This window comes from Chlorocebus sabaeus, chromosome 4, assembly GCF_047675955.1.
Source record: "Chlorocebus sabaeus isolate Y175 chromosome 4, mChlSab1.0.hap1, whole genome shotgun sequence".
NCBI classification, from domain to species: Eukaryota; Metazoa; Chordata; class Mammalia; order Primates; family Cercopithecidae; genus Chlorocebus; species Chlorocebus sabaeus.
The window spans coordinates 41,429,152-41,443,985 of NC_132907.1; the positions used below are offsets into that span (position 1 = coordinate 41,429,152).

At 39.2% G+C, this 14,834-nt stretch overlaps 1 protein-coding gene and 1 non-coding gene across 5 annotated transcripts in view; both read left to right on the plus strand.

Moving 5' to 3' along the window:
- The window catches only part of ARL15 (ARF like GTPase 15), a 441,334-nt gene that overhangs the window by 408,817 nt on the left and 17,683 nt on the right, over positions 1-14,834 (plus strand). The window lies entirely within an intron of this gene.
- Positions 3,642-3,748, plus strand: LOC119622490 (U6 spliceosomal RNA). Its single transcript, XR_005239102.2, has one exon. It is a non-coding gene; the product is annotated as a U6 spliceosomal RNA (small nuclear RNA).

Sequence of the window (14,834 nt, forward strand, 5' to 3'; positions counted from 1 at the left end):
GGGGATCGCCTGAGGGCAGAAGGTCGGGGCTGCAGTGAGCCATGACCATGCCACTGCAATTCAGCCTGAGTGAAAGAGCAAGACCCTGTCTCAAAAAAAAAAAAAAAAAAAAAAAAAAAGTTTTAGAATTTCTACCTTGGAATAGAAGCCAAGTTGGGAACCAAGAGGTTAATCACTTAAATTCACCTGACAAATCAAAAACCAACTTGAAATCAAGTCGTTTCTCTTTCTTGCTGCAATGAAATTTAAAATATGTATTGCCCTGGTTAAGACTATTTGTCTTGGATCAACATCATTCTAAAGAAAAAGGGTAAATTTGACAGGGATGCTTATTTTACATTTCTTCCCTTCACTTTGAAGGCGGTATCAGGTCTTGTTTGTCTTTCTCTCTCACAGCACAGTGCTTTGTGTGTGATAAAGCCCCCAACAAACTGAATTAATAAAAACTATAGATCCTTCTGTCCAGCCTGTTTGAGGAAGTATTTGTGTATCTCCTCCCTCCAGTAGTTTGGTTTGGTCAGCTCTTTGCCCAGCATCTCTGCTCAGAAGGCAAGGACAAGGGAGGGAATGAGGGACTGAAATTTCTTTGGCTGACTGGCTGGACGCAGTGGCTCACGCCTGTAATCCCAGCATTTTGGGAGGCCAAGGTGGGTTGATCACTTGAGGTCAGGAGTTCGAGAACAGCCTGGCCAACATGGTGAAACCCTGTCTCTACTAAAAATACAAAAATTAGCTGGGCATGCTGGCATATGCCTGTAATTCCAGCTACTTGGGAGGCTGAGGCAGGAGAATTGCTTGAACCAGGGAGGTGGAGGTTACAGTGAGCTGAGATCGCACCATTGCAATCCAGCCTAGGCGAAGTAGCAAGACTGTATCTCAAAAAAAAAAGAAAGAAAGAAAGAAGGAAGGAAGAAAAAGAAGAAGAGGAAGGAAGAAAAAGAAGAAGGGAGGGAGGGAGGGAAGGAAGGAAGGAAGGAAGGAAGGAAGGAAGGAAGGAAGGAAGGAAGGAAGGAAGGAAGGAAGGAAAAGAAAAGAAAGAAAAGAAAGAAAAGAAATTCCTTTGTCTATTCTCATTAGCAGCTCATTCAGTTCCATTCAGTGAACACTCTGAGCATCTGCCCCACTTCAGGCCTTGCTCCAGATGCAGGATTTGCCAAGATGAGTGAGAGGGTCTGCTTTGGGCAAAGCTCTCTGAGCCTTGAGATCTGTCTTCATCCCAAAGAATTTGCACTCTAGCAGGGAAGAGGGGAAACGAATGGATGAATGTTTATGTATCACTTGGGTTGAGGGAGCAGTCAATTATTCAGGGAAGGGAGAGTGAGGAAAGCAAACAAGAGAAGTGACAAGGGAAGGGAAGGAGGTTCCAGAATGGATCGAGTGGATAAGTAGCAGTCTTGAAGTGTGAAAAATAATACATGGTATATTTGGGGAGATAGCAAGCACTTTAAGGCATAGTTTCAAGTAGGGTTGGGGCTTAAGTTGTTTAAGTGAGAGGAATTTTTTTTTTTTCCTTAAGGCTTTCTACATGATTTAGATTGTGAATCTTTGGAGGATAGACTGCTATACCACCAAGCTTTCCTCAGAGAAGGAGATCAAAAACATTGGGAGATTTAAATGTAATGAACTAATACAGAACTATAAAGTGTGTGTGTGTGTGTGTGTGTGTGTGTGTGTGCCCGTGCACTTGCTAATTTCATTTCCCTTTCCTTTTCCTATCCACTCTCTGGCATATATAAATAATGAACTGATTAAAACACTCACAGAAGGGAAGAGGAGATAGGAAGAAGAAGAAAAGTTTATGTTCATTCTAAACTCTCAGATGCTGTGATTTCAGGAGGGAAGAGGCTGTTTATAAATAAACACACACATATAATAGTTATACTTCACATATATATAATAATTGTAATTCAAGATAGTGTGAATACTTGCAATGATACAGGTTAAATGCCATTAGAGTGATAAAACCAAGGGACTACAGGATCTCAGAGAAGGAAAATCTCACCTTCAGCTATTGTGATTAGAGATTGAGAAGTAGCATTTGAATTGGGTCTTAAGCACAGATAGAAATTTAGTTGAGGTCATGGTAGTAGAAGTGCCAGGTACTATTCCGAGCACTTTAATATTCTAATTCAGTTGAGCCTCACAATGAACTTGTGATATAGGTATTATTGTTCTTGTCATTATTATTATACCCATTTTCCAAATTAGAAAACTATGGCCTAGAGAGCAGTTAAGGGACTTACCCAAAGTCAAGCAGTTAGTAAGTAATAAAGAGGGGATTGGAACATAGGTAGTTTTGGCTTCAGTCCAGTTAACTAACTAAACTACCACTCACATGACACAGGACAGAGGGCCTTCTAGGAGAAAGAAATGTCTTGGACAAAGAGCTCATATTTGGGAAGGGCAAAGTGAGTTGAAGGAGTGACTGAACTCAGTTTGGCTAGAAAGTTAAGGCAATAGGATCTGTGAGTATTGAGAGATGACAACCCTGCTTTGTTTTGTTTTGTTGAGATAGGATATCACTCTGTTGCCCATGGGGAAATGCAATGGTGCAGCCATGGCTCACTGCAACCTTGCCCTCTTGGGCGCAAGCAATCCTCCCACCTCAGCCTCCCAAGTAGCTAAGACTCCAGATGCATGCCACCATGCCTGGCTAATTTTTAAAAAAATTTTTTGTAGAGACGGGGTCTCACTGTTGCCTAGTCTGGCCTTGAAGTCTGGCCTCAAATGACCTTCCTGCGTCAGCCTCCAAAAGTGCTGGGATTACAGGCGTGAGCCAGCATGCCTGGCCTGACCACCCTGTTTTGAGTTGTAGACTTCCCATGCATCTTCCTGCTTCATCTTCCTAGTACTTTATGCCATTATCACATTTATTTAGTCTCTCTTCACTAGAATGTAAGTAGCTAGAAGTTTGGGTTTATTCTGCTTTGTTCACCGCTCTATCTTTAGTCTGTAGAAGAGTATCTGGCACACAGTAGGTTCCTGTTGAGTATCTGTTGAATGAATGAATGGCTAAGTTGAATCCAGATCGCTGAGGGTTCCACAATACTCTACCAATCTTTAGCCTCTTGGGGACCCAACATGATATGTGGGAAGCCACCAGTCAACCTTGATCATATCAGTGTGTCATGTGTCCGTTCATTCGGTGCTGCCCTTTGGAGGAGGGGTGCTGCAGGATTATAGTGGAGAAATATAAAAACATTGAAAGGATTCTGTGGTTTAAAATGCTTTGTTCTACTTGCAATACTCTCAGGGAATGGCTGCTGATGTGGACTGAGTTTTAAGGGACTTCAGGAGGCATTGCAACAAATCTCATCCCAACCCTACTATAAATACCTAAAGTTACATACTGTTGGATTTCACTTCCTGTTATTAATCAGTGTTTTTCATTGAAACTCACTTTTTTGTTGTTAGCTCAATATGTAACATACTAGCTAACAAGCACATATTTCTACTGTATACAGGCTCTCGGACCAGACCACCACCATTGTGTCTTGCCTCCATAGGTTGGACATATTCTTTAACCTGTCTAAGCTTCGGTGTCCTAGCTTTGAAAAATGGAATAATAATTGTACTTTCCTCAATGGACTGACATGAGGATTAATGAGTTAATATATATATTTTTAATCTTAAAAGAGTGTGTGATGCTCACTTTGGCAACACATATACTAAAATTGAAATGATACAGAGATTAGTGTGGCTCCTGTAGAAGGATGACATGCAAATTCATAAAGTATTCCATTAAAAAAAAAAAAGTCTGACACATAGTAAGGTATATAGAGACTTCAGATTGCTGGAAGGAATTCTTGGAAAGGAAGGTGAAAAAGAAATAAAGGCAGATTTTATTTATCTCACAGTTTGGCCAGAATCCTATGGCTAAAGATACCTTAACTTTACTGTTTTTAGATTCCACCATCACTACCCTGAAAGATTATTTTGGAGAGTGTTGTTGGATTTGACCATGTGGCATTAAAAATGCCAGATGACCGTATGTTCTCACTCATATGTGGGAGCCAAGCTATGAGAACACAGAAGCATAAGAATGACATATTAGACTTTGGGTACTTGGAGGAAAGGGTGGTCGGTGGTAAGGGATAAAAGACTACACACTGGGTACCGTGTACACTGCTCAGGTGATGGGTGCACCGAAATCTCAGAAATCACCACTAGAGAACTTATTCATGTAACCAAACACCACCTGTTCCCCAAAAGCCTATTGAAAAAAAGAAAGTTAAAGGTACTTTGGAGAAACAAACAATTAAAAAAATGCCAGATGACATCTAACATCTGATCTATAAGACAGTAAGAACTGGACAGTCCAGTTAAAAATCCTATCACCTGAAAATATCACAGTCATGGGGGGAAGGAATGAGGGAGAGAAGGAAAGAAGGAGAGGAGGACAAAGGAAAGAAAGAAGGAAGGAAGGAAAGATTCTGAAAAAATGATGTTGTAAGCATCATTCATTTTATATAATAAAACAGTTGAACAGTCCCTTGGATTTTGCTATAAGGGACTTGACCTACTGAATAATTTTTTCTTACTGTGATATTCTTTTTTTTTTTTTTTTGAGACGGAGTCTCGCTCTGTCGCCCAGGCTGGAGTGCAGTGGCATGATCTCAGCTCACTGCAAGCTCCGCCTCCCGGGTTCCTGCCATTCTCCTGCCTCAGCCTCCCGAGTAGCTGGGACTACAGGTGCCCACCACCACGCCCAGCTAGTTTTTTGTATTTTTTAGTAGAGACGGGGTTTCACCGGGTTAGCCAGGATGGTCTCGATCTCCTGACCTCGTGATCCGCCCGACTCGGCCTCCCAAAGTGCTGGGATTACAGGCTTGAGCCACCGTGCCCGGCCCTGTGATATTCTTAAAGTTTTTTAAATGAGTGAACTTAAGTTGAAGCTTCTCATACCAAGACAATTCTGATAAAACTGGAGTCCACACTCCATGATAAAATTAAGCAGCCCTCAAAATAGTAAGAATGATTGGAGATTGGTGGCTTTCAGTGAAGCTTGGTGTATTCTGTTAAGCAATTATGCCAAGGGAAGAGATAATTGAATGTTATTGTTCAACTCCAGATGGAGATATTACTTTATTTTTATTTTGTCTGTATAGTCCACTGCTTCTGTCTACAAAGTATTTAAAGTGACTCACATGAAAATAGTAATAATAAAATATTGAAATACAAGAAAATCAGAACAAAGAGAAGGCAACTATAATAATGTTCAACCCTACTCCAATTAGTGGAATCACTTTTCCAATGGAGTTTCCTATTTGTTGCTCTGGGTTTTTGAAAAATGAAAGGGCAGGGGAATCATGATCTGTGACATATTATTTCTCATTATGGAAAAGAAGGAGAGTGTGTTTTCCACAGGGAAAATAAAAGCTGTTTGAGCATAATTCTAAGAAGACATTTTCTGTAGAAGACATTGAGTGATCTGATGAGTAATTCACAACATTGTTATAGTAAGCGTAGTTTTGAATTTCTTGTGTCCTTTTCTTAAGGTAGCATTAAGTAAAGCTGAGACCCTAGTATTAAAATGCCATAAAGTGATTTGGTAGCCTTCAGCAGGATATACTTGAGCTTCATTCAAGGATAGCATTAGACATCCTGTAGAAGAAGATGGATGATCTGGCCCTTTCAATGATCTTCTCTGAAGATTACTTCTCCCAGGAGGTCTGATAAAGAGCAAGGAGTTGGAGATTTTATTTCCTGTCCAGGCCTGAAGAGCTGGTGCCACTAATTATGGAAAATCCACATATAAACATTGCAGCCCTGTGGGCAGTTGTTGGATTTTCATTGTGAAAGTTAAGAATCCTGAGGGTCTTCTGGCCTGCCTGAAAGGTTGCCCACCTTCCAGAAACAAACTCTTACAAATTATTATTGACTTAAAATTTAAATCCCCAAAGTGCTTAGATAAGATAAAAATCCATATTTCTTAACTATGATGGTTAAAAAGCACTATATTTATCTGTGTCACATAAGTAGATACTATTATATGAGGAGAATGTTTATATTGTCAGCTATTGTGTGCTTCACATTCATACAACTCATGTTTATCGAGCTTCTACTGTGAGCCAGATTACCTTCTTGGATGTGCCTCTGAATACAGTGTATTTTTATTTCCTTAAATTCTCTTTCTGCTCTTTGTTGTGTTCGTGTGTATGTTTTTATGTTTTTATTTTATTTCACCTTTTTTTTTTTTTTTTTTTTTTTGAGGTGGAGTTTTGCTCTTGTTGCCCAGGCTGGAGTGTAATGGTGTGATTTTGGCTCATTGCAGGCTCCGCCTACCAGGTTCAAGCGATTCTCCTGCCTCGGCCTCTCAAGTAGCTGGCATTACAGGCATGCACCACCATGCCCAGCTAATTTTGTATTTTTAGTAGAGACAGGGTTTCTCCATGTTGGTCAGGCTGGTCTCAAATTCCCGACCTCAGGTGATCCACCCAACTAGGCCTTCCTAAGTGCTGGGATTACAGGCATGAGCCACTGTGCCCAGCCTGTATGTTTTTATTTTATTAGTTTTTTTAAAATACAAAAACTATAGTCACTTATTGTTTCAAGTCCAATTATTCAGAGATACATAAAGATATGTAAAGTTAATCATCTTTTTCCTCCTTAATCCCCAAAGTTATTATCCAGTGTTATCAGTTTGATGTGGCTTCTTCCACACCTTTTTCTGTGCTCAAATAATTTTCTTAATTGTTCAGAGCATGTGTCTAAAACTTCAATGTATAATATTAGTGATTTTTTCAATGGAGCCATATTTATTTTTGCTGGCAAGCAGGAGCAATTTTCCCCTAATTATAATTGATTTTCTATAGCGTACTTGTTTGTTTGTTTGCTCTGTCTTGAGGGAAGGGAGGGGAACATTGTTATTACTCTCCTGAATAATTTAGAAGCTGAAGACTCCACCTATGAATGGAACTTTTCCTGTTCTGAACAGGACCAAACTTGATGGGATATGATAAGCATGTATTTTTCAAATGATGTCATCTTCCATCCGATGTCAACTTTTGTGTATATAATACAAGTTTAGATACGCTCATTAATTTTGAGACTAGCTCCAGTGTCACAGTATCAAATCTGAATACATCCTACACACCCTTCTCAAAAGTCAACACTCGAATATCCTTTCATTGATCTTTTGTCAAACAGGGAAGTCATCTGGTTTATGGTATTACTTCCTGTGCATTTAGTGAGTGTACAGAATCCCAGGAACAGCATGACCTAAAGTTGCAAAAAAGAAACATTTTGAAATCTGAATACAAGTGGATCCCCCCTTATTGACGGAGGATACATTCCAAGGCCCACTGTGGATGCCTGAAACTATAGATAGTACCAAACCCTTTACAGTTGTCCCTCAGTATCCATGGAGCATTTGTTCTGAGACCTTTCTCAAATAACAAAATCTGAGGATGATCAAGTCAGTGAAAGAAAATGGTGTAGTATTTGCATATTACCTATGCATATCCTCCTATTTACTTTAAATTATCTCTTGATTCCTTATAATACCTAATATAATGTAAATGCTACATAACTAGTTATGCTCTGTTGTTTAGGGAATAATCATGAGGAAAAAAAAAATTCATTACATGTTCAGTACATGTGCAATTTTTTTTCCAGTGTTTTCAATCCACAGTTGGTTGAATCCACAGAGAAACCACGGATACAGAAGGCCTACTATACATATAGATACTTTATTTTTTTCTTATACATACATGCCTATGATAAAGTTTAATTTATAAACTAGGCACAGTAAGAGATTAACAATAGTAACTAATGATAAAATAATTGTAACCACATGCTGTAATGAAAACGAATGTGGTCTCTCTTTCTGTTTTTCAAAATATCTTTTTATACTGTACTGAGGAAAATGAAACCGTGGAAAGCGAAACTGTATGTAAAGGGGGACTATTGTCTATAGTTATGACATCATTTTCATGTCTGTGATGATGCTTGAGGATGAGAAGTCTGAAACAAGATAGTTAACTGTTGAAAAAATAGGACTGCTTTATGTGGCAATCTTAAATAGCAATGGTATCTGAAACATTTCTAGATGCCCAAAGCAATATCTGAAATACTGTGTGTAGAGAGGGTCTCCTCCATATTTGAATTATCGGGCATTGCTCACACAGAGAGTAAGAATATATTAAGGAACTCTAAGCCAACCTTTCAGCCTTCTTCTCCATGCCCATTCCCTCTAGTCTACCCCCACCCAGGAAAACCAGATACATACATGCTCACACACACACTTGTCAAAAGCTTGACTCTTAAACCTGAAGACCAGTAATTATAAATATGTGTCATGTATCAGTAGGACATCACCACAAGGTATGTCGAAGAAAGCCAACTTCACTATTCCCATTTTACAGATTAGAAAATAGATGGAATGTGGGAGGAATAGTAACATGGAGAAAATAGTTTCAAGGTCTGGTGGCCATGTAGTAGTTAAATGAAAAGTAAGTTCCCTGCTAGGAAGCTGTACTTCTTGCTAGCCTCAATGAAACCGTGTAAGGATGGCCATCTCTGCATGGAAACTTAGAGTAACCTGAAGGAAGAGGCAGCAGCTTCTTCGCATCCAGTTGGTTAATCCCCACTCTGTCAATCACCTGCGTACAAGCTGAATAGACTATCAATTCACATTTCTGGAGCCACATGGTCAAAATAGCACTTTATATTCAGTGTGAAATTCTTAAAATGAAACCCAGCTGGCAGATGGGAAGAAGTGGGGTGGGGAGGAATATTGAGTGTGCAAGGGTTTCATGATTTTCCAGAGAGCTTTTTATGCTTTGTGCAGATATAGAAATATTTTTAAACATCTATGATGCAGCACAAATGAATTTCTTTAAACTATGAGTCTAATTTATAATATTTCATAAAAACCATTCAGATCGCAAGCCATTGCAAATTGAGACTTGCCTCTAAGGACAGAGTGATTTGCTCATTTAGGGAACTCTTTTAGGTTCCTCCATGAGTATTGGTTAATATGTTATGTCTTTTAGTGCTTTGAATAAGTCCTTTGCTTAATAACATACTTTGTGAGAAAGCGAGAGGAACAAGAAAGAGAACAGTGAGTTCAGTTCACTTCCACATCCACCTCATGTGCAGAACTTCCCCCCATTATGTTGTACCTCTTAATCGCTTCCATTTCTTTCTCTTTCCTCAGGTTTTGTAGGAGGTAAACCATATCTTGGTGATTTACAGGGCCAGTGGCCATGCTGGAACCTGTCAAACCCCCATCCCATAGTACAATGCTTTTTGTTACTGATCCAAGCCCTGCAACCTACCAGATACATTTACAGATTTATCAAATCAGATTGGCAGAAGGTTGTCCCTTCTTATGGTACCAAACAGCAGTTCAACCCGTAAGTAGGTTACTACATATTTGGTGTCTGTGACTTCATATGTGAAGTCAGAATTCAGGTATTTCAGCGGCTGCAAGAGATTTCAGCATTTCCATATGTTTTATGAAAGCTATAATTGACTTGCTAAAAGTGTGCAGGTTACATGTGTTGTATGGATAGATGAGAAGCTACAGTCAAATAGGCAAGGAAATCCTGATTTCTCTTAGAGCCACATCTTTTCCTTTTTTTCAGTGAAAGATTAGATGCTGTGACTAGGCACCTAAGATTTACAAACCCTATTTCAAGGACTCTGACGTATAAGTCCCCTTATGCTAAACGTGATGAAGACAGGGTATCAGGAACTAAAAGTAAGTTGGTGGACACATAGAGGCAAATGCCATTTACATGTATCATTTAGTATGATTTTGTTATTAACACTTCTAGTTAAAAATAGATCATTGGTACAGGCTATCATTTGTCAGGCACTGGAATTATATGATTTTTGTTTTTAAGTGCTATTCTGGAATTGGCATTTTACCAAAGGAAAAATGAATTTGATAAGGGTGGGAAAGAAACACATGATGATTTCAAGGTAAAATACGACTATTCTGCAAAGCACTAAGATTACCTGTTCTCTAAAGAAATGTAATGTGGAAGATTGTAATCAGGGCATTGGCTAAGAAAAGCTCAGGACATTTTCTTGGTGGGTATACTTTATAATATAATTCTGTTTCTGTTCTGGGTCTAGAAAATTGGAATAAGTTCTATTTAGAAAATATTTTACAAATACATTCAGAATAACATTATGTTTAATATTTTAACTAACATTATATTTAGTAACAAGGTTTTCAGTTATAACCATAATATGCTTTCATAGAGATGTATATTTCTATAGGAAACTGTAGGGGTGTGAGGGTGTGCACATGAGTGTGGATTTGAGTATTTTAATTTTATTTATTTATACTCGACTCACACAAAAAAGGATTTGAGGTGATAGACACTAGTATTGATTCTGACAGTGGACATGCTTTTATGTAACACTCTAAACTTCAGACTGAAAGTGGGTGTTAATGACTTCCCCTCTGAGAATGCTTTTGATTCAGACATGATGAAAAGTGTGACTGGAAATTTAGAGCAGAACGTGTAGTTAAAAGCCCACTCATCTGGCCTGATCTGAACTGGTAGTTGCACAGTTAATCAAGAACTGTCTAAAAGGCCAGGCACAGTGGTTCACACCTGTAATCCTAGCACTTTGGGAGGCCGAGGCAGTCGGATCATCTGAGGTCAGGAGTTCGAGACCAGGCTAGCCAACATGGCAAAACCCCATCTCTACTGAAAATACAAAAATTAGCTGGGCATGGTGGCAGGCACCTGTAATCCCAGCTACTCGGGAGGATGAGGCAGAGAATTTCTTGGACCCGGGAGGTGGAGGTTGCAGTGAGCCGAGATTGTGCCACTGCACTCCAGCCTGGGTGACAGAGTAAGACTCTGTCTCAAAAAAAAAGGAACCAGTTGAAGTGGGAAGTCATTGAAAATAAATAAATAAATAAATACACACACACATACACACACACACACACACCCTAAATTATTTATTTATTTATTTATATTTTAATTTAAACATACCAAAGGTACTAATCTTTTAATGTTGGGCCAAGGCCTTTTATCTGAATGTGTGGCCACTAATCAGAGTTGTGTGTTATATCTCTTTTATTAAGCAGCCATTACCTATGAGTTTTCAGCTTCTGTTTCTTTAAAATGGAACTATAAGTTAAAGATACTTGGGAAGCAATCTGCATCTTTCCCTCTCAGTCCTTTGTAGTTATTTTATCTAAATCCAATCTAACAGCAGTTTGGTTTTAGTGACTCACCTTTATTAAGTTCTTTGGACTATTCCATTTAGTTTTTCATAGAAATTCTCAAGTTCATATTTTATCTGTTGGTGTCACATTTAATTATACTACTTGATAATAAATATGATTGCCATCTTGAGAGCTGTGAAGCAACCTAGGAAGGGAAATGAGCAGATATACTAAAAAGCAGCTCGCCAGTTGTCAACATCCATCGGCTAATTACCATCATGCTGGGTGGCATGTCCACTGGTCACGAACATTCACTGTGTAGGCAACATCAATCATTTGTCTTGTACCAGGACAATGAAGAGTCAGTTGATCCGAGGTGATTAGATGGAGACTAATCAGTAGATCTTTTATCATAGCTCTATGCGCTATTGTTTTGAACCCAACTATAGATTTGTCCTTATCTATGGCTGCTTTATATTTAACCCATATATTGCCTTCTGTCCCTCCTTCAGATTATATAGCAAATGTTATTATTGCTGTGGTACTTTCTTTTCCTTCATGTCACTTATTCCTACCCGACTTTACTTAGTTACTTGATATCTGTCAATCTCGCCGACTACCATGTAAGCTCCATAAGGGCCAGGACTTGTTATGTTCACCTTTGTATCCCCAGAGCCCAAAACAGTGACTGTGTAGACTGAGTGAAAGGTGGCTACTTCCTTGGCACACTTGTTTCAGCCCAATTTGGTGTGCTGACTTGGCCCCCCAAGATCTGCTGATTATTCATTTTGAGCCAGAAAGAAGCACGGAGAATAAGAGCTGTCGACCTGTGATGTTCCTAGACGTAGCTCCTGGTCTACCCTCTCAGTCCACTCTCTAAATCTCCTCCTGGTTCCAGGGAATGAGTCTGATGGTTTGTTCTGCTAAACTGTGGATTGAATCATTAACAGGGATTTGTTCTTTGATTTTTGCCTTAGAAGATCAGTTCAGAGCAAGGTTTTTCAATCTTGGCATTATTGACCTTTCGGGCTAGATAATTTTTTGTTGAGGTGAGAGGGGAAGCTGCCCTATGCATTGGAGGATGTTAACCACGTCTCTCTGGCCTCTACCCACTAGATACCGGTAGTAACCACCTGCTCTGCTTCCCTACGCCCTGTTGTGACAACCAAAACAATCTCCAAACATTACCAAATGTCCCCTGGGAAGGTACAGTTGCCTTTCCTTTCCCTGGTTTAGAACTAGTGTTTTAACTAGTCGTGGATGACAATTACGACCCAAGGCCACACTCCCAATGCTGTGGTAAATCCCAGTCAATGGCTTTTTGAACCTTTATTTCTGGTGTTCTCTTTATGTCTGATTAGAATGTTCTTGAGACATATCTTTCACAGGCTTTATACTGAGCTCAACTAGTCCTGTGTGGGATTTTTTGGCTAAAATTCCTCAGGACGGATTACCACTTAGCTTTTCTTTAGATGGCCTGCAAGTCTCTTTCCAAGCTCATATTTCTCAGTTGCCAGGATATTAGGCTCCTGACTGTATTGCCAGCAGGGAAAGAAATTATCTTCCCGTGACTAACATGGTACCTGCTTACAAGCCCATTTGTTTGTTACCTGTTGTCCTTGCTCAGATGTGCTATTGAGGCTTCTATCAGCTTTTTCTGCCTCAGCTCCCTGCCACTCTTTCCCCTAGTTCTACATGCCTTCCTGTTTTTTCTTTTCCTTCTGGTGTTTCCATGGTGGCTTCTTGCTGTAGCCAGAGGACAAACTGCTGACAGGCACATCCCTTGAATATCTCTGCATCTGGACAGGGCCATTGGCACCCTCCATTGGTGGCAGAGCAACGCGTGGCTTGCCATATTTGTCTGTCTCCTGTTTATGGCCCAAGAATTTGAATCTGCTCCAGCATCTAAATGTTGTCGTTGTTAGGACAGAGTGCTGCCATAGTACCACAAGGCCAATATTAAACATGTTTATTTGGGTTCCATATATTAACATTTTGATTTGTTACTACTGCTGTTGTTTTTTCATACCCGACAGCTGCAAGATTGAGACAGGGGACATATATTCCATTACAAAAGCCAAATAACCTTGTGTATATAAACTGTTTTCAAAAGGTATTTGTGCCTTTAACAGTCTGTAACCATTGACAAAATATATTTCTCCCTAATATTTTGTTGAGTCAGAGAATCCCTTGAGTTGGCCAATTGACAGTAGTTTAATAAAGTGCACAAGGGGTGCCAATATTGGATAAGCAGGGAAAATAGATAGACTCGACAAAATCAAATCACGTTCTCCTGGTTGTCTGATCAGGTAGCAATTGTTTGACGTGTGTTTGTGGCACGGAGCCTTGTATAACAGAAAAAGTTGAATATGAGGTATGGCCAAAAACCCATTTTAAAATATACAGTAGATTTTTAAGAAAATTCAGGAGGTGAAATAGAATCAGGAATTGTTCATTTGTCAGCTAATGTTAAGTTACCTCAAATGTTTTGTAAGGTCTTAGGGGGATGAAATTTGATGTTCACTCCGAGGAAAATGTTGGATTTGAAAAATACCAGGCTCAGGGGCTTCTTCCTCTCATGCTATTTTGCAGAATAAAAGGCTATGGTGGGAAAACATTGTCTTCTGTAACACAAAAGCATAAATTCTCAGCACTGGAATGTCCTCAGAGCACATCTAGCCATCCCAGTCTAAGCTTTTAGCAAGGCAAAGGAGGAATAATCCAATTGTGTTGAAACATTTCAGTTACTAAGGCAGACACAATTGTTGGTAATGATGAGTTGTTTTTCTTTTTCATATACTCTTTAACCTCATAAAATATGGAACTCATATCTTCAACCTGCACTTTGTAACATCAGGATGTGCACCCACCTACCCACCCGCCTAGCCATTTCAATATGCGCACTTAATGGGTATTAAGTTAAAAAAAAAAAAAAAAAACTTAAAAGAATCAATTTCATGGTGAATGCATCTAGTTAAGCAAGCCATTTAAACAACATTTTACTCGTGTGTAGCAGACCATTTTATAAGATACTGATAGCTTTACAAGCCTGTGTTTCAGACAAGCTAATTGGTTGTCTCTGATATGTGTTTGGGGTTTTCACTCATTAACTCCCTTTCCTGTCTAGTACATACTTTGTTAGCTTGCAGACATATAGGTAGAACTCTTCAAACAACCTTATTCTGTTGCCAGGAGAAAGGTTTTCATTGAAAAGGTTTCTTCCTACTTACAATATTTGCTTTCTTGAAATGAAGGCAAGTTATAACCTCATATTACCCCAAAACAGAAGATACAAAATCAAGTAGAATACCCAAAAAGTACTTGATACCAAAAATGAATGCTCTTTTGCAAGAGTGGAATGGAAATGATTGACAGAAAGGAAGGAGAGGAGGAGAGGAGAAAAAGGAAGAGAACATGATGTGCTCTTGAACCTGGCTGCCTCTGTAATTAATGACTATATTATATATGGTATTGAGAAGTCTGCTGCTTGCACCTGCATGCAAAGACAAGTGTACTGATGCTTCTCTTTTTACATATGTCAGAGCTTTCCATTCTCTGAAATAAGAATTAGTTGCTTTGTTTGGACACAGATTAAAGGAATAGCTCAAAACATAAGTGTCCTATGTGGGTCTTGAGATTTCTGGAGTGGTTCTCTTTTCCAGGATAGGTTGTTTACTTTTCTGTTTGCAACACG